The sequence below is a fragment of the Danio rerio genome, chromosome 7 (assembly GCF_049306965.1).
Source record: "Danio rerio strain Tuebingen ecotype United States chromosome 7, GRCz12tu, whole genome shotgun sequence".
NCBI lineage: Eukaryota > Metazoa > Chordata > Actinopteri > Cypriniformes > Danionidae > Danio > Danio rerio.
This window is the reverse complement of record NC_133182.1, coordinates 55,862,718-55,880,417: the sequence shown is the minus strand read 5'-3', so window position 1 is coordinate 55,880,417 and position 17,700 is coordinate 55,862,718.

The window sequence follows — 17,700 nt, the reverse complement described above, 5'->3', positions numbered from 1 at the left end:
GACCCCTGAGTAGCTTGCTGAGGTCAAAGGCCCCTAGGTGGAGGGCCTGGGGGCACCCTGGGGCCTATCCTGTGAGTCCAAGGAGAGAGGTGGACCCCTGGGTTGCTTGCTGCGGTACGAGGCCCCTAGTTGGAGGGCCAGGGGGCACCCTGGGGCCTCTACTGCAAGCCCAGGGAGAGAGGTGGACCCCTGGTTAGCTTGCTGGGGTCGGAAGCCCCTTGGTGGAAGGCCAGGGGGCACCCTGGGGCCTATATTGCAAGTCCAGGGAGAGAGATGGACCCATGGGTAGCTTATTGGAGTCAGATGCCCCTAGGTGGAGGGCCAGGGGCACCCTGGGGCCTCTACTGCAAGTCCAGGGAGAGAGGTGGACCTCATGGTAGCTTCCTGAGGTCAGAGGCCCCTAGGTGGAGGGCCATGGGGCACCCTGGGGCCTATCCTGTAAGTCCAGGGAGAGAGGTGGACCCTTGGGTAGCTTGCTGGGGTACGAGGCCCCTTGGTGGAGGGCCAGGGGGCACCCTGGGGCCTCTACTGCAAGTCCAGGAAGAGAGGTGGACCCCTGGGTAGCTTCCTGGGGTCAGAGTCCCCTAGATGGAGGGCCAGGAGGTACCCTAGGGCCTCTACTGCAAGTCCAGGTAGAGAGGTGGACCACTGGGTAGCTTACTGGGGTAAGAGGCCCCTAAGTGGAGGGCCAGGGGGCACCCTGGGGCCTCTACTGCAAGTCCATGGAGGGAGGTGGACCCCTGGGTAGTTTGCTGGGGGTCAGAGGCCCCTAGGCGGAGGGACAGGGGGCTTCCTGGGGCCTCTACTGCAAGTCCAGGGAGAAAGGTGGACCCCTTGGTAGCTTGCTTGGGTCAGAGGCCCCTAGGTGGAGGTCAAGGGGGCATCCTCGGGCCTCTACTGCAATCCCAGGGAGAGTTGTGGACCCTTGTGAGCTTGCTGGGGTCAGAGGCCCCTGGGTGGAGGGCCAAGGGGCACCCTGGGGCCTATACTGCAAGTCCAGAGAGAGAGGTGGACCCCTGGGTAGCTTCCTGGGGTCAGAGGCCCCTAGGTGGAGGGCAAGGGGGCACCCTGGGGCCTCTACTGCAAGTCCAGGGAGAGAGGTGGACCCCTGGGTAGCATGCTAGGGTCGGAGGCAACTAGGTGGAGGGCCAGGGGACACCCTGGGGCCTATAGTGCATGTCCAGGGAGAGAAGTGGACACCTGGGTAGCTTGTTGGGGTCAGAAGCCCCTAGGTTTAGTGCCAGGGGGCTTCCTGGGGCCTCAACTGCAAGTCAAAGGAGAAAGGTGGACCCCTGTGTAGCTTGCTGGGGTCAGAGGCCCCTAGGTGGAGGGTCAGGGGGCAACATGGGGCCTATCCTGCAAGTCCAGGGAGAGAGGTGGACCTCTGCGTAGCTTGCTGGGGTACGAGGCCCCTAGGTGGAGGGCTAGGGGGCACCCTGGGGCCTCTACTGCAAGTCCAGGGAGAGAGGTGGACCCCTGGGTAGCTTGCTGGGGTCAGAGGCCCCTAGGTGGAGGGCAAGGGGGCACCCTGGGGCCTCTACTGCAATCCCAGGGAGAGTTGTGGACCCTTGTGTAGCTTGCTGGGGTAGGAGGCCCCTAGGTGGAGGGCCAGGGGGCACCCTGGGGCCTCTACTGCAAGTTCAGGGAGAGAGGTGGACCCCTGGGTAGCTTGCTGGGGTCAGAGTCCCCTAGGTGGAGGGCCAGGAGGTACCCTAGGGCCTCTACTGCAAGTCCAGGGAGAGAGGTGGACCCCTGGGTAGCTTGCTGGGGTCAGAGGCAACTAGGTGGAGGGCCAGGAGGTACCCTAGGGCCTCTACTGCAAGTCCAGGGAGAGAGGTGGACCCTTGTGTAGCTTGCTGGGGTAGGAGGCCCCTAGGTGGAGGGCCAGGGGGCACCCTGGGGCCTCTACTGCAAGTTCAGGGAGAGAGGTGGACCCCTGGGTAGCTTGCTGGGGTCAGAGTCCCCTAGGTGGAGGGCCAGGAGGTACCCTAGGGCCTCTACTGCAAGTCCAGGGAGAGAGGTGGACCCCTGGGTAGCTTGCTGGGGTCAGAGGCAACTAGGTGGAGGGCCAGGAAGTACCCTAGGGCCTCTACTGCAAGTCCAGGGAGAGAGGTGGACCCCTGGGTAGCTTGCTGGGGTACGAGGCCCCTAGGTGGAGGGACAGGGGGCACCATGGGCCCTCTACTGCAAGTCCAGGGAGAGAGGTGGACCCCTGGGTAGCTTACTGAGGTCAAAGGCCCCTAGGTGGAGGGCCAGGGGGCACCCTGGGGCCTATCCTGCAAGTCCAAGGAGAGAGGTGGACCCCTGGGTAGCTTCCTAATGTTAGAGGCCCCTAGGTGGAGGGCCAGGGGGCACCCTGGGGCCTATCCTGCAAGTTCAGGGAGAGAGGTGGACCCCTGGGTAGCTTGCTGGGGTCAGAGTCCCCTAGGTGGAGGGCCAGGAGGTACCCTAGGTTCTCTACTGCAAGTCCAGGGAGACAGGTGGACCCCTGGGTAGCTTGCTGGGGTCAGAGGCAACTAGGTGGAGGGCCAGGAGGTACCCTAGGGCCTCTATTGCAAGTCCAGGGAGAGAGGTGGACCCCTGGGTAGCTTGCTGGGGTCAGAGGCAACTAGGTGGAGGGCCAGGGGGCACCCTAGGGTCTACACTGCAAGTCCAGGGAGAGAGGTGGACCCCTGGGTAGCTTCCTAAGGTCAGAGGCCCCTAGGTGGAGGGCCATGGGGCACCCTGGGGCCTATCTTGCAAATCCAGGGAGAGAGGTGGACCCCTGGGTAGCTTGCTGGGGTACGAGTCCCCTAGGTGGAGGGCCAGGGGGCACCCTGGGCCCTCTACTGCAAGTCCAGGGAGAGAGGTGGACCCCTGGGTAGCTTACTGAGGTCAAAGGCCCCTAGGTGGAGGGCCAGGGGGCACCCTGGGGCCTATCCTGCAAGTCCAAGGAGAGAGGTGGACCCCTGGGTAGCTTCCTAAGGTTAGAGGCCCCTAGGTGGAGGGCCAGGGGGCACCCTGGGGCCTATCCTGCAAGTCTAGGGAGAGAGGTGGACCCCTGGGTAGCTTGCTGGGGTACAATGCCCCTAGGTTGAGAGCCAGGGGGCACCCTGGGGCCTCTACTGCAAGGCAGGGAGAGAGGTGGACCCCTTGGTAGCTTGCTGGGGTTAGAGACCCCTAGGTGGAGGGCCAGGGGGCACCCTGGGGCCTCTACTGCAAGTGTAGGGAGAGAGGTGGACCCATGGGTTGCTAGCTGGGGTAAGAGGCCCCTAAGTGGAGGGCCAGGGGGCACCCTGGGGCCTCTACTGCAAGTCCAGGGAGAGAGGTGGACCCCTGGGTAGTTTGCTGGGGTCAGAGGCCCCTAGGCGAAGGGACAGGAGGCTTCCTGGGGCCTCTACTGCAAGTCCAGGGAGAAAGGTGGGCCCCTGGGTAGCTTGCTTGGGTCAGAGGCCTCTAGGTGGAGGTCAAGGGGGCACCCTGTGGCCTCTACTGCAAGTCCAGGGAGAGAGGTGGACCCCTGGGTAGCATGCTGGTGTCGGAGGCAAATAGGTGGAGGGCCAGGGGACACCCTGGGGCCTAAACTGCAAGTCCAGGGAGAGAGGTGGACAGTTGGGAAGCTTGTTGGGTTCAGAAGCCCCTAGGTTTAGTGCCAGGGGGCTTCCTGGGGCCTCTACTGCAAGTCCTAGGAGAAAGGTGGACCCCTGTGTAGCTTGCAGGGGTCAGAGGCCCCTAGGTGGAGGGTCAGGGGGCACCCTGGGGCCTCAACTGCAAGTCCAAGGAGAAAGGTGGACCCCTGTGTAGCTTGCTTGGGTCAGAGGCCTCTAGGTGGATGTCAAGGGGGCACCCTGGGGCCTCTACTGCAAGTCCAGAAAGAGAGGTGGACCCCTGGGTAGCTTCCTGGGGTCAGAGGCCCCTAGGTGAGGGTCAAGGGGGCACCCTGGGGCCTCTACTGCAAGTCCAGAGAGAGAGGTGGACCCCTGGGTAGCATTCTGGGGTCGGAGGCAAACTAGGTGGAGGGCCAGGGGACACCCTGGGGCCTATACTGCAAGTCCAGGGAGAGAGGTGGACACCAGGGTAGCTTGTTGGGGTCAGAAGCCCCTAGGTTTAGTGCCAGGGGCCTCCTGGGGCCTCAACTGCAAGTCTAAGGAGAAAGGTGGACCCCTGTGTAGCTTGCTGGGGTCAGAGGCCCCTAGGTGGAGGGTCAGGGGGCACCCTGGGGCCTCTACTGCAAGTCCAGGGAGAGAGGTGGACCCCTGGGTAGCATGCTGGGGTCGGAGGCAACTAGGTGGAGGGCCAGGGGACACCCTGGGGCCTATACTGCAAGTCCAGGGAGAGAGGTGGACCTCTGGGTAGCTTGCTGGGGTAAGAGGCCCCCTGGTTGAGGGCAAGGGGGCACCCTGGGGCTTCTACTGCAAGTCCAGGGAGAGATGTGGACCCCTGGGTAGCTTGCTGGGGTCAGAGGCCTCGAGGTGGAGGGCAAAGGGGCACCCTGGTGCCTATACTGCAAGTCCAGGGAGAGAGGTGGACCCCTGGGTAGCTTGCTGGGGTCTGTAGCCCATATGTGGAGGGCCATGGGGTACCCTAGGGCCTATACTGCAAGTCCAGGGAGAGAGGTGGACCCCTGGGTAGCTTCCTAAGGTCAGAAGCCCCCAAGTGGAGGGCCAGGGGGCACCCTGGGGCCTATCCTGCAAGTCCAGGGAGAGAGGTGGACCTCTGGGTAGCTTGCTGGGGTACGAGGCCCCTAGCTGGAGGGCCAGGGGGCACCCTGGGGCCTCTACTGCAAGTCCAGGGAGAGAGGTGGACCCCTGGGTAGCTTGCTTGGGTCAGAGGCCCCTAGGTGGAGGGTCAGGAGGTACCCTAGGGCCTCTACTGCAAGTCCAGGGAGAGAGGTGGACCCCTGGGTAGCTTGCTGGGGTAAGAGGCAACTAGGTGGAGTGCCAGGGGGCACCCTAGGGTCTACACTTCAAGTCCAGGGAGAGAGGTGGACCCCTGGGTAGCTTCCTAGAGTCAGAGGCCCCTAGGTGGAGGGCCAGGGGGCACCCTGGGGCATATCCTGCAAGTCCAGGGAGAGATGTGGACCCCTGGGTAGCTTGCTGGGGTACGAGGCCCCTAGGTGGAGGGCCAGGGGGCACCCTGGGGCCTCTACTGCAAGTCCAGGGAGAGAGGAGGACCCCTGGGTAGCTTGCTGGGGTCAGAGGCAACTAGGTGGAGAGACAGGGGGTACCCTGGGGCCTCTACTGCAAGTCCAGGGAGAGAGGTGGACCCCTGGGTAGCTTCCTGAGGTCAAAGGCCCCTAGGTGGAGGGCCAGGGGGCACCCTGGGGCCTATCCTGCAAGTCCAAAGAGAGAGGTGGACCCCTGGGTAGCTTGCTGGGGTACGAGGCCCCTAGTTGGAGGGCCAGGGGGCACCCTGGGGCCTCTACTGCAAGCCCAGGGAGAGAGGTGGACCCCTGGTTAGCTTGCTGGGGTTGGAAGCCCCTTGGTGGAAGGCCAGGGGGCACCCTAGGGCCTATACTGCAAGTCCAGGGAGAGAGGTGGACCCATGGGTAGCTCACTGGGGTCAGATGCCCCTAGGTGGACGGCCAGGGAAACCCTGGGGCCTCTACTGCAAGTCCAGGGAGAGAGCTGGTCCCCTGGGTAGCTTGCTGGTGTCAGAGGCAACTAGGTGGAGGGACAGGGGGTACCCTGGGGCCTATACTGCAAGTCCAGGGAGAGAGGTGACTACCCAGGGGTCCACCTCTCTCCAGAAGCCCCTAGGTTTAGTGCCAGGGGGCTTCCTGGGGCCTCAACTGCAAGTCCAAGGAGAAAGGTTGACCCCTGTGTAGCTTGCCAGGGTCAGAGGCAACTAGGTGGAAGGCCAGGGGGCACCCTAAGGTCTACACTGCAAGTCCAGGGAGAGAGGTGGACCCCTGGGTAGCTTTCTAAGGTCAGAGGCCCCTAGGTGGAGGGCCAGAAGGGCACCCTGGGGCCTATCCTGCAAGTCCAGGGAGAGATGTGGACCCCTGGGTAGCTTGCTGAGGTACGAGGCCCCTAGGTGGAGGGCCAGGGGGCACCCTGGGGCCTCTACTGCAAGTCCAGGGAGAGAGGTGGACCCCTGGGTAGCTTGCTGGGGTACGAGGCCCCTAGGTGGACGGCCAGGGGGCTTCGTGGGGCCTCTGCTGCATGTCCAGGGAGTGAGGTGGACCCCTGGGTAGCTTGCTGGGGTCGGAAGCCCCTTGGTGGAAAGCCAGGGGGCACCCTGGGGCCTATACTGCAAGTCCAGGGAGAGAGGTGGACCCATGGGTAGCTTACTGGGGTCAGAGGCCCCTAGGTGGAGGGCCAGGGGCACCCTGGGGCCTCTTCTGCAAGTCCAGGGAGAGAGGTGGACCCCTGGGTAGCTTGCTGGTGTCAGAGGCAACTAGGTGGAGGGACAGGGGGTACCCTGGGGCCTTTACTGCAAGTCCAGGGAGAGAGGTGGACCCCTGGGTAGCTTCTTGGGGTCAGAGTCCCCTAGGTGGAGGGCCATGAGGTACCCTAGGGCCTCTACTGCAAGTCCAGGGAGAGAGGTGGACCCCTGGGTAGCTTGCTGGGGTCAGAGGCAACTAGGTGGAGGGCCAGGGGGCACCCTGGGGCCTCTACTGCAAGGCCAGGGAGAGAGGTGGACCCCTTGGTAGCTTGCTGGGGTTAGAGACCCCTAGGTGGAGGGCCAGGGGGCAACCTGGGGCCTCTACTGCAAGTCTAGGGAGCGAGGTGGACCCATGGGTAGCTTGCTGGGGTAAGAGGCCCCTTGGTGGAGGGCCAGGGGGCACCCTGGGGCCTCTACTGCAAGTCCAGGGAGAGAGGTGGACCCCTGGGTAGTTTTTCTGGGGTCAGAGGCCCCTAGGCGGAGGGACAGGAGGCTTCCTGGGGCCTCTACTGCAAGTCCAGGGAGAAAGGTGTACCCCTGGGTAGCTTGCTTTCGTCAGAGGCCTCTAGGTGGAGGTCAAGGGGGCACCCTGGGGCCTCTACTGCAATCCCAGGGAGAGTTGTGGACCCTTGTGTAGCTTGCTGGGGTCAGAGGCTCCTGGGTGGAGGGCCAAGGGGCACCCTGGGGCCTATACTGCAAGTCCAGAGAGAGAGGTGGACCCCTGGGTAGCTTCCTGGGGTCAGAGGCCCCTAGGTGGAGGTCAAGGGGGCACCCTGGGGCCTCTACTACAAGTCCAGGGAGAGAGGTGGACCCCTGGGTAGCATGCTGGGGTCGCAGGCAACTAGGTGGAAAGCCAGGGGACACCCTGGGGCCTATACTGCAAGTCCAGGGAGAGAGGTGGACCCCTGGGTAGCTTCCTTGGGTCAGAGGCCCCTAGGTGGAGGTCAAGGGGGCGCCCTGGGGCCTCTACTGCAAGTCCAAGGAGAAAGGTGGACACCTGTGTAACTTGCTGGGGTCAGAGGCCCCTAGGTGGAGGGTCAGGGGGCACCCTGGGGCCTATCCTGCAAGTCCAGGGAGAGAGGTGGACCTCTGGGTAGCTTCTGGGGTACAAGGCCCCTAGGTGGAGGGCGAAGGGGCACCCTGGGGCCTCTACTGCAAGTCCAGGGAGAGAGGTGGACCCCTAGGTAGCTTGCTGGTGTCAGAGGCCTCTAGGTGGAGGGCCAAGGGGCACCCTGGGGCCTATACTGCAAGTCCAGGGAGAGAGGTGGACCCCTGGGTAGCTTGCTGGGGTCTGTAGCCCATAGGTGGAGGGCCAGGGGGTACCCTGGGGCTTATACTGCAAGTCCAGGGAGAGAGGTGGACCCCTGGTAAGCTTCCTAAGGTCAGAGGCCCCTAGGTGGAGGGCGAGGGGACTACCCTGGGGCCTATCCTGCAAGTCCAGGGAGAGAGGTGGACCCCTGGGTAGCTTGCTGGGGTACGAGGCCCCTAGGTGGAGGGTCAGGAGGTACCCTAGGGCCTCTACTGCACGTCCAGGGAGAGAGGTGGACGCCTGGGTAGCTTGCTGGGTTCAGAGGCAACTAGGTGGAGGGCCAGGGGGCACCCTAGGGTCTACACTGCTAGTCCAGGGAGAGAGGTGGACCCCTGGGTAGCTTCCTAAGTTCAGAGGCCCCTAGGTGGAGGGCCAGGGGTACCCTGGGGCCTATACTGCAAGTCCTGGGAGAGAGGTGGACCCCTGGGTAGCTTCCAGAGGTCAAAGGCCCCTAGGTGGAGAGCCAGGGGGCACCCTGGGGCTTATCCTGCAAGTCAAAGGAGAGAGGTGGACCCCTGGGTAGCTTGCTGGGGTACGAGGCCCCTAGTTGGAGGGCCAGGGGGCACCCTGGGGCCTCTACTGCAAGCCCAGGGAGAGAGGTGGACCCCTGGTTAGCTTGCTGGGGTCAGAAGCCGCTAGGTGGAGGGCCAGGGGGCTTCTTGGGGCCTCTACTGCAAGTCCAGGGAGAGAGGTGGACCCTTGTGTAGCTTGCTGGGGTCAGAGGCCCCTGGGTGGAGGGCCAAGGGGCACCCTGGGGCCTATACTGCAAGTCCAGAGAGAGAGGTGGACCCCTGGGTAGCTTCCTGGGGTCAGAGGCCCCTAGGTGGAGGTCAAGGGGGAACCCTGGGGCCTCTACTGCAAGTCCAGGGAGAAAGGTGGACCCCTGGGTAGCATGCTGGGGTTGGAGGCAACTAGGTGGAAAGCCAGGGGACTCCCTGGGGCCTATACTGCAAGTCCAGGGAGAGAGGTGGACACCTGGGTAGCTTGTTGGGGTCAGAAGCCCCTAGGTGTAGTGCCAGGGGGCTTCCTGGGGCCTCAACTGCAAGTCCAAGGAGAAAGGTGGACACCTGTGTAACTTGCTGGGGTCAGAGGCCCCTAGGTGGAGGGTCAAGGGGCACCCTGGGGCCTATCCTGCAAGTCCAGGGAGAGAGGTGGACCTCTGGGTAGCTTCTGGGGTACGAGGCCCCTAGGTGGAGGGCGAGGGGGCACCCTGGGGCCTCTACTGCAAGTCCAGGGAGAGAGGTGGACCCCTAGGTAGCTTGCTGGTGTCAGAGGCCTCTAGGTGGAGGGCCAAGGGGCACCCTGGGGCCTATACTGCAAGTCCAGGGAGAGAGGTGGACCCCTGGGTAGCTTGCTGGGGTCTGTAGCCCATAGGTGGAGGGCCAGGGGGTACCCTGGGGCTTATACTGCAAGTCCAGGGAGAGAGGTGGACCCCTGGTAAGCTTCCTAAGGTCAGAGGCCCCTAGGTGGAGGGCCAGGGGGCACCCTGGGGCCTATCCTGCAAGTCCAGGGAGAGAGGTGGACCCCTGGGTAGCTTGCTGGGGTACGAGGCCCCTAGGTGGAGGGTCAGGAGGTACCCTAGGGCCTCTACTGCAAGTCCAGGGAGAGAGGTGGACCCCTGGGTAGCTTGCTGGGTTCAGAGGCCCCTAGGTGGAGGGCCAGGGGTACCCTGGGGCCTATACCGCAAGTCCTGGGAGAGAGGTGGACCCCTGGGTAGCTTCCAGAGGTCAAAGGCCCCTAGGTGGAGAGCCAGGGGGCACCCTGGGGCTTATCCTGCAAGTCAAAGGAGAGAGGTGGACCCCTGGGTAGCTTGCTGGGGTACGAGGCCCCTAGTTGGAGGGCCAGGGGGCATCCTGGGGCCTCTACTGCAAGCCCAGGGAGAGAGGTGGACCCCTGGTTAGCTTGCTGGGGTCAGAAGCCGCTAGGTGGAGGGCCAGGGGGCTTCTTGGGGCCTCTACTGCAAGTCCAGGGAGAGAGGTGGACCCCTGGGTAGCTTGCTGTTGTCGTAGGCCCCCAGGTGGAGGGCCAGGGGGCTTCCTGGGGCTTCTACTGCAAGTCTAGGGAGAGAGGTGGACCCCTGGGTAGCTTGCTGGGGTCAGAGGCCCCTAGGTGGACGGCCAGGGGGCATCGTGGGGCCTCTACTGCAACTCCAGGGAGAGAGGTGGACCCTGGGTAGCTTGCTGGGGTAGGAAGCCCCTTGGTGGAAGGCCAGGGGGCACCCTGGGGCCTATACTGCAAGTCCAGGGAGAGAGGTGGACCCATGGGTAGCTTACTGGGGTCAGAGGCCCCTAGGTGGAGGGCCAGGGGCACCCTGGGGCCTCTACTGCAAGTCCGAGAGAGGTGGACCCCTGGGTAGCTTGCTGGTGTCAGAGGCAACTAGGTGGATGGACAGGGGGTAACCTGGGGCCTATTCTGCAAGTCCAGGGAGAGAGGTGGACCCCTGGGTAGCTTCCTGAGATCAGAGGCCCATAGGTGGAGGGCCAGGGGGCACCCTGGGGCCTATCCTGCAAGTCCAGGGAGAGAGGTGGACCCCTGGGTAGCTTGCTGGGGTACGAGGCCCCTAGGTGGAGGGCCAGGGGGCACCCTGGTGCCTATACTGCAAGTCTAGGGAGAGAGGTGGACCCCTGGGTAGCTTCCTAAGGTTAAAGGCCCCTAGGTGGAGGGCCAGGGGGCACCCTGGGGCCTATCCTGCAAGTCTAGGGAGAGAGGTGGACTCCTGGGTAGCTTGCTGGGGTACAAGGCCCCTAAGTGGAGGGCCAGGGGGCTCCCAGGGGACTCTACTGCAAGGCCAGTGAGAGAGTTGGACCCATGGGTAGCTAGCTGAGGTAAGAGGCCCCTAAGTGGAGGGCCAGGGGGCACCCTGGGGCCTCTACTGCAAGTGTAGGGAGAGAGTTGGACCCATGGGTAGCTAGCTGAGGTAAGAGGCCCCTAAGTGGAGGGCCAGGGGGCACCCTGGGGCCTCTACTGCAAGTCCAGGGAGAGAGGTGGACCCCTGGGTAGTTTGCTGGGGTCAGAGGCCCCTAGGCGGAGGGACAGGAGGCTTCCTGTGGCCTCTACTGCAAGTCCAGGGAGAAAGGTGGACCCCTGGGTAGCTTGCTTGGGTCAGAGGCCCCTAGGTGGAGGTCAAGGGGGCACCCTGGGGCCTCTACTGCAATCCCAGGGAGAGTTGTGGACCCTTGTGTAGCTTGCTGGGGTCAGAGGCCCCTGGGTGGAGGGCCAAGGGGCACCCTGGGGCCTATACTGCAAGTCCAGGGAGAGAGGTGGACCCCTGGGTAGCATGCAGGGGTCGGAGGCAACTAGGTGTAGGGCCAAGGGACACCCTGGGGCCTATACTGCAAGTCCAGGGAAAGAGGTGGACACCTGGGTAGATTGTTGGGGTCAGAAGCCTCTAGGTTTAGTGCCAGGGGGCTTCCTGGGGCCTCAACTGCAAGTCCAAGGAGAAATGTGGACCCCTGGGTAGCTTCCTGGGGTCAGAGACCCCTAGGTAGAGGGTCAGGAGGTACCCTAGGGCCTCTACTGCAAGTCCAAGGAGAGAGGTGGACCCCTGGGTAGCTTCCTGGGGTCAGAGGCCCCTAGGTGGAGGGCAAGGGGGCACCCTGGGGCCTCTACTGCAAGTCCAGGGAGAGAGGTGGACCCCTGCGTAGCATGCTGGGGTCGGAGGCAACTAGGTGGAGGGCCAGGGGACACCCTGGGGCCTCTACTGCAAGTCCAAGGAGAGAGGTGGACCCCTGGGTAGCTTCCAGAGGTCAAAGGCCCCTGGGTGGAGAGCCAGGGGGCACCCTGGGGCTTATCCTGCAAGTCAAAGGAGAGAGGTGGACCCCTGGGTAGCTTGCTGGGGTACGAGGCGCCTAGTTGGAGGGCCAGGGGACACCCTGGGGCCTCTACTGCAAGCCCAGGGAGAGAGGTGGACCCCTGGTTAGCTTGCTGGGGTCAGAAGCCGCTAGGTGGAGGGCCAGGGGGCTTCTTGGGGCCTCTACTGCAAGTCCAGGGAGAGAGGTGGACCCCTGGGTAGCTTGCTGTTGTCGTAGGCCCCCAGGTGGAGGGCCAGGGGGGTTCCTGGGGCTTCTACTGCAAGTCTAGGGAGAGAGGTGGACCCATGGGTAGCTTGCTGGGGTCAGAGGCCCCTAGGTGGACGGCCCGGGGGCTTCGTGGGGCCTCTACTGCAAGTCCAGGGAGAGAGGTGGACCCTGGGTAGCTTGCTGGGGTCGGAAGCCCCTTGGTGGAAGGCCAGGGGGCACCCTGGGGCCTATACTGCAAGTCCAGGGAGAGAGGTGGACCCATGGGTAGCTTACTGGGGTCAGAGGCCCCTAGGTGGAGGGCCAGGGGCACCCTGGGGCCTCTACTGCAAGTCCAGGGAGAGAGGTGGACCCCTGGGTAGCTTGCTGGTGTCAGAGGCAACTAGGTGGAGGGACAGGGGGTACCCTGGGGCCTATTCTGCAAGTCCAGGGAGAGAGGTGGACCCCTGGGTAGCTTCCTGAGATCAGAGGCCCATAGGTGGAGGGCCAGGGGGTACCCTGGGGCCTATACTGCAAGTCAAGGGAGAGAGGTGGACCCTTGGGTAGCTTCCTAAGGTTAGAGGCCCCTAGGTGGAGGGCCAGGGGGCACCCTTCAACCTATCCTGCAAGTCTAGGGAGAGAGGTGGACCCCTGGGTAGCTTGCTGGGGTACAAGGTCCCTAGGTGGAGGGCCAGGGGGCACCCTGGGGACTCTACTGCAAGGCCAGTGAGTGAGGTGGACCCCTTGGTAGCTTGCTGGGGTTAGAGACCCCTAGGTGGAGGGCCAGGGGGCACCCTGGGGCCTCTACTGCAAGTCTAGGGAGAGAGTTGGACCCATGGGTAGCTAGCTGAGGTAAGAGGCCCCTAAGTGGAGGGCCAGGGGGCACCCTGGGGCCTCTATTGCAAGTCCAGGGAGAGAGGTGGACCCCTGGGTAGTTTGCTGGGGTCAGAGGCCCCTAGGCGGAGGGACAGGAGGCTTCCTGGGGCCTCTACTGCAAGTCCAAGGAGAAAGGTGGACCCCTGGTTAGCTTGCTTGGGTCAGAGGCCCCTAGGTGGAGGTCAAGGGGGCACCCTGGGGCCTCTACTGCAATCCCAGGGAGAGTTGTGGACCCTTGTGTAGCTTGCTGGGGTCAGAGGCCCCTGGGTGGAGGGCCAAGGGGCACCCTGGGGCCTATACTGCAAGTCCAGGGAGAGAGGTGGACCCCTGGGTAGCATGCTGGGGTCGGAGGCAACTAGGTGGAGGGCCAGGGGACACCGTGGGGCCTCTACTGCAAGTCCAGGGAGAGAGGTGGACACCTGGGTAGCTTGTTGGGGTCAAAAGCCCCTAGGTTTAGTGCCAGGGGGCTTCCTGGGGCCTCAACTGCAAGTCCAAGGAGAAAGGTGGACCCCTGGGTAGCTTCCTGGGGTCAGAGACCCCTAGGTGGAGGGTCAGGAGGTACCCTAGGTTCTCTACTGCAAGTCCAAGGAGAGAGGTGGACCCCTGGGTAGCTTGCTGGGGTCCGAGGCAACTAGGTGGAGGGCCAAGGGGCACCCTGGGGCCTTTACTGCAAGTCCAGAGAGAGAGGTGGACCCCTGGGTAGCTTGCTGGGGTCAGAGGCCCCTAGGTGGAGGGCAAGGGGGCACCCTGGGGCCTCTACTGCAAGTCCAGGGAGAGAGGTGGACCCCTGCGTAGCATGCTGGGGTCAGAGGCCCCTGGGTGGAGGGCCAAGGGGCACCCTGGGGCCTATACTGCAAGTCCAGGGAGAGAGGTGGACCCCTGGGTAGCATGCTGGGGTCGGAGGCAACTAGGTGGAGGGCCAGGGGACACCGTGGGGCCTCTACTGCAAGTCCAGGGAGAGAGGTGGACACCTGGGTAGCTTGTTGGGGTCAAAAGCCCCTAGGTTTAGTGCCAGGGGGCTTCCTGGGGCCTCAACTGCAAGTCCAAGGAGAAAGGTGGACCCCTGGGTAGCTTCCTGGGGTCAGAGACCCCTAGGTGGAGGGTCAGGAGGTACCCTAGGGCCTCTACTGCAAGTCCAAGGAGAGAGGTGGACCCCTGGGTAGCTTGCTGGGGTCCGAGGCAACTAGGTGGAGGGCCAAGGGGCACCCTGGGGCCTATACTGCAAGTCCAGAGAGAGAGGTGGACCCCTGGGTAGCTTGCTGGGGTCAGAGGCCCCTAGGTGGAGGGCAAGGGGGCACCCTGGGGCCTCTACTGCAAGTCCAGGGAGAGAGGTGGACCCCTGCGTAGCATGCTGGGGTCAGAGGCAACTAGGTGGAGGGCCAGGGGACACCCTGGGGCCTATACTGCAAGTCCAGGGAGAAAGGTGGACACCTGGGTAGCTTGTTGGGGTCAGAAGTCCCTAGGTTTAGTGCCAGGGGGCTTCCTGGTGCCTCAACTGCAAGTGCAAGGAGAAAGGTGGACCCCTGTGTGGCTTGCTGGTGTCAGAGGCCCCTAGGTGGAGGGTCAGGGGGCACCCTGGGGCCTATCCTGCAAGTCCAGGGAGAGAGGTGGACCCCTGGGTAGCTTGCTGGGGTCAGAGGCATCTAGGTGGAGGGCCAGGGGGCACCCTAGGGTCTACAATGCAAGTCCAGGGAGAGAGGTGGACCCCTGGGTAGCTTCCTAAGGTCAGAGGCCCCTAGGTGGAGGGCCAGGGGGCACCCTGGGGCCTATCCTGCAAGTCCAGGGAGAGAGGTGGACCGCTGGGTAGCTTGCTGGGGTACGAGGCCCCTAGGTGGAGGGCCAGGGGGCACCCTGGGGCCTATCCTGCAAGTCCAGGGAGAGAGGTGGACCCCTGGGTAGCTTGCTGGGGTCAGAGGCAACTAGGTGGAAGGACAGGGGTACCCTGGGGCCTATACTGCAAGTCCAGGGAGAGAGGTGGACCCCTGGGTAGCTTCCAGAGGTCAAAGGCCCCTAGGTGGAGAGCCAGGGGGCACCCTGGGGCTTATCCTGCAAGTCAAAGGAGAGAGGTGGACCCCTGGGTAGCTTGCTGGGGTACGAGGCCCCTAGTTGGAGGGCCAGGGGGCACCCTGGGGCCTCTACTGCAAGCCCAGGGAGAGAGGTGGACCCCTGGTTAGCTTGCTGGGGTCAGAAGCCGCTAGGTGGAGGGCCAGGGGCTTCTTGGGGCCTCTACTGCAAGTCCAGGGAGAGAGGTGGACCCCTGGGTAGCTTGCTGTTGACGTAGGCCCCCAGGTGGAGGGCCAGGGGGCTTCCTGGGGCTTCTACTGCAAGTCTAGGGAGAGAGGTGGACCCCTGGGTAACTTGCTGGGGTCAGAGGCCCCTAGGTGGACAACCAGGGGGCTTCGTGGGGCCTCTACTGCAAGTCCAAGGAGAGAGGTGGACCCTGGGTAGCTTGCTGGGGTCGGAAGCCCCTTGGTGGAAGGCCAGGGGGCACCCTGGGGCCTATACTGCAAGTCCAGGGAGAGAGGTGGACCCATGGGTAGCTTACTGGGGTCAGAGGCCCCTAGGTGGAGGGCCAGGGGCACCCTGGGGCCTCTACTGCAAGTCCAGGGAGAGAGGTGGACCACTGGGTAGCTTGCTGGTGTCAGACGCAACTAGATGGAGGGAAAGGGGGTACCCTGGGGCCTATTCTGCAAGTCCAGGGAGAGAGGTGGACCCATGGGTAGCTTCCTGAGATCAGAGGCCCATAGGTGGAGGGCCAGGGGGCACCCTGGGGCCTATCCTGCAAGTCCAGGGAGAGAGGTGGACACCTGGGTAGCTTGTTGGGGTCAGAAGCCCCTAGGTTTAGTGCCAGGGGGCTTCCTGGTGCCTCAACTGCAAGTCCAAGGAGAAAGGTGAACCCCTGTGTAGCTTCCTGGGGTCAGAGGCCCATAGGTGGAGGGCAAGGGGGCACCCTGGGGCCTCTACTGCAAGTCCAGGGAGAGAGGTGGACACCTGGGTAGCTTGTTGGGGTCAGAAGCCCCTAAGTTTAGTGCCAGGGGGCTTCCTGGTGCCTCAACTGCAAGTCCAAGGAGAAAGGTGGACCCCTGTGTAGCTTGCTGGGGTCAGAGGCCCTTAGGTGGAGGGTCAGGGGGCACCCTGGGGCCTATCCTGCAAGTCCAGGGAGAGAGGTGGACCCCTGGGTAGCTTGCTGGGGTCAGAGGCATCTAGGTGGAGGGCCAGGGGGCACCCTAGGGTCTACAATGCAAGTCCAGGGAGAGAGGTGGACCCCTGGGTAGCTTCCTAAGGTCAGAGGCCCCTAGGTGGAGGGCCAGGGGGCACCCTGGGGCCTATCCTGCAAGTGCAGGGAGAGAGGTGGACCGCTGGGTAGCTTGCTGGGGTACGAGGCCCCTAGGTTTAGTGCCAGGGGGCTTCCTGGTGCCTCAACTGCAAGTCCAAGGAGAAAGGTGAACCCCTGTGTAGCTTCCTGGGGTCAGAGGCCCCTAGGTGGAGGGCAAGGGGGCACCCTGGGGCCTCTACTGCAAGTCCAGGGAGAGAGGTGGACACCTGGGTAGCTTGTTGGGGTCAGAAGCCCCTAGGTTTAGTGCCAGGGGGCTTCCTGGTGCCTCAACTGCAAGTCCAAGGAGAAAGGTGGACCCCTGTGTAGTTTGCTGGGGTCAGAGGCCCTTAGGTGGAGGGTCAGGGGGCACCCTGGGGCCTATCCTGCAAGTCCAGGGAGAGAGGTGGAATCCTGGGTAGCTTGCTGGGGTCAGAGGCATCTAGGTGGAGGGCCAGGGGGCACCCTAGGGTCTACAATGCAAGTCCAGGGAGAGAGGTGGACCCCTGGGTAGCTTCCTAAGGTCAGAGGCCCCTAGGTGGAGGGCCAGGGGGCACCCTGGGGCCTATCCTGCAAGTGCAGGGAGAGAGGTGGACCGCTGGGTAGCTTGCTGGGGTACGAGGCCCCTAGGTTTAGTGCCAGGGGGCTTCCTGGTGCCTCAACTGCAAGTCCAAGGAGAAAGGTGAACCCCTGTGTAGCTTCCTGGGGTCAGAGGCCCCTAGGTGGAGGGCAAGGGGGCACCCTGGGGCCTCTACTGCAAGTCCAGGGAGAGAGGTGGACACCTGGGTAGCTTGTTGGGGTCAGAAGCCTCTAGGTTTAGTGCCAGGGGGCTTCCTGGTGCCTCAACTGCAAGTCCAAGGAGAAAGGTGGACCCCTGTGTAGCTTGCTGGGGTCAGAGGCCCCTAGGTGGAGGGTCAGGGGGCACCCTGGGGCCTATCCTGCAAGTCCAGGGAGAGAGGTGGACCCCTGGGTAGCTTGCTGGGGTCAAAGGCATCTAGGTGGAGGGCCAGGGGGCACCCTAGGGTCTACAATGCAAGTCCAGGGAGAGAGGTGGACCCCTGCGTAGCTTCCTAAGGTCAGAGGCCCCTAGGTGGAGGGCCAGGGGGCACCCTGGGGCCTATCCTGCAAGTCCAGGGAGAGAGTTGGACCGCTGGGTAGCTTGCTGGGGTACGAGGCCCCTAGGTGGAGGGCCAGGGGGCACCATGGGGCCTATCCTGCAAGTCCAGGGAGAAAGGTGGACCCCTGGGTAGCTTGCTGGGGTCAGAGGCAACTAGGTGGAAGGACAGGGGTACCCTGGGGCCTATACTGCAAGTCCAGGGAGAGAGGTGGACCAATGGGTAGCTTCCAGAGGTCAAAGGCCCCTAGGTGGAGAGCCAGGGGGCACCCTGGGGCTTATCCTGTATGTCAAAGGAGAGAGGTGGACCCCTGGGTAGCTTGCTGGTGTCAGAGGCAACTAAGTGGAGGGACAGGGGGTACCCTGGGGCCTATTCTGCAAGTCCAGGGAGAGAGGTGGACCCCTGGGTAGCTTCCTGAGATCAGAAGCCCATAGGTGGAGGGCCAGGGGGAACCCTGGGGCCTATCCTGCAAGTCCAGGGAGAGAGGTGGACCCCAGGGTAGCTTGCTGGGGTACGAGGCCCCTAGGTGGAGGGCCAAGGGGCACCCTGGGGCCTATACTGCAAGTCCAGGGAGAGAGGTGGACCCCTGAGTAGCTTGCTGGGGTCAGAGGCCTCTAGGTGGAGGGCCAAGGGGCACCCTGGGACCTCTTCTTCAAGTCCAGGGAGAGAGGTGGACCCCTGGGTAGCTTGCTGGGGTCTGAAGCCCATAGGTGGAGGGCCATGGGG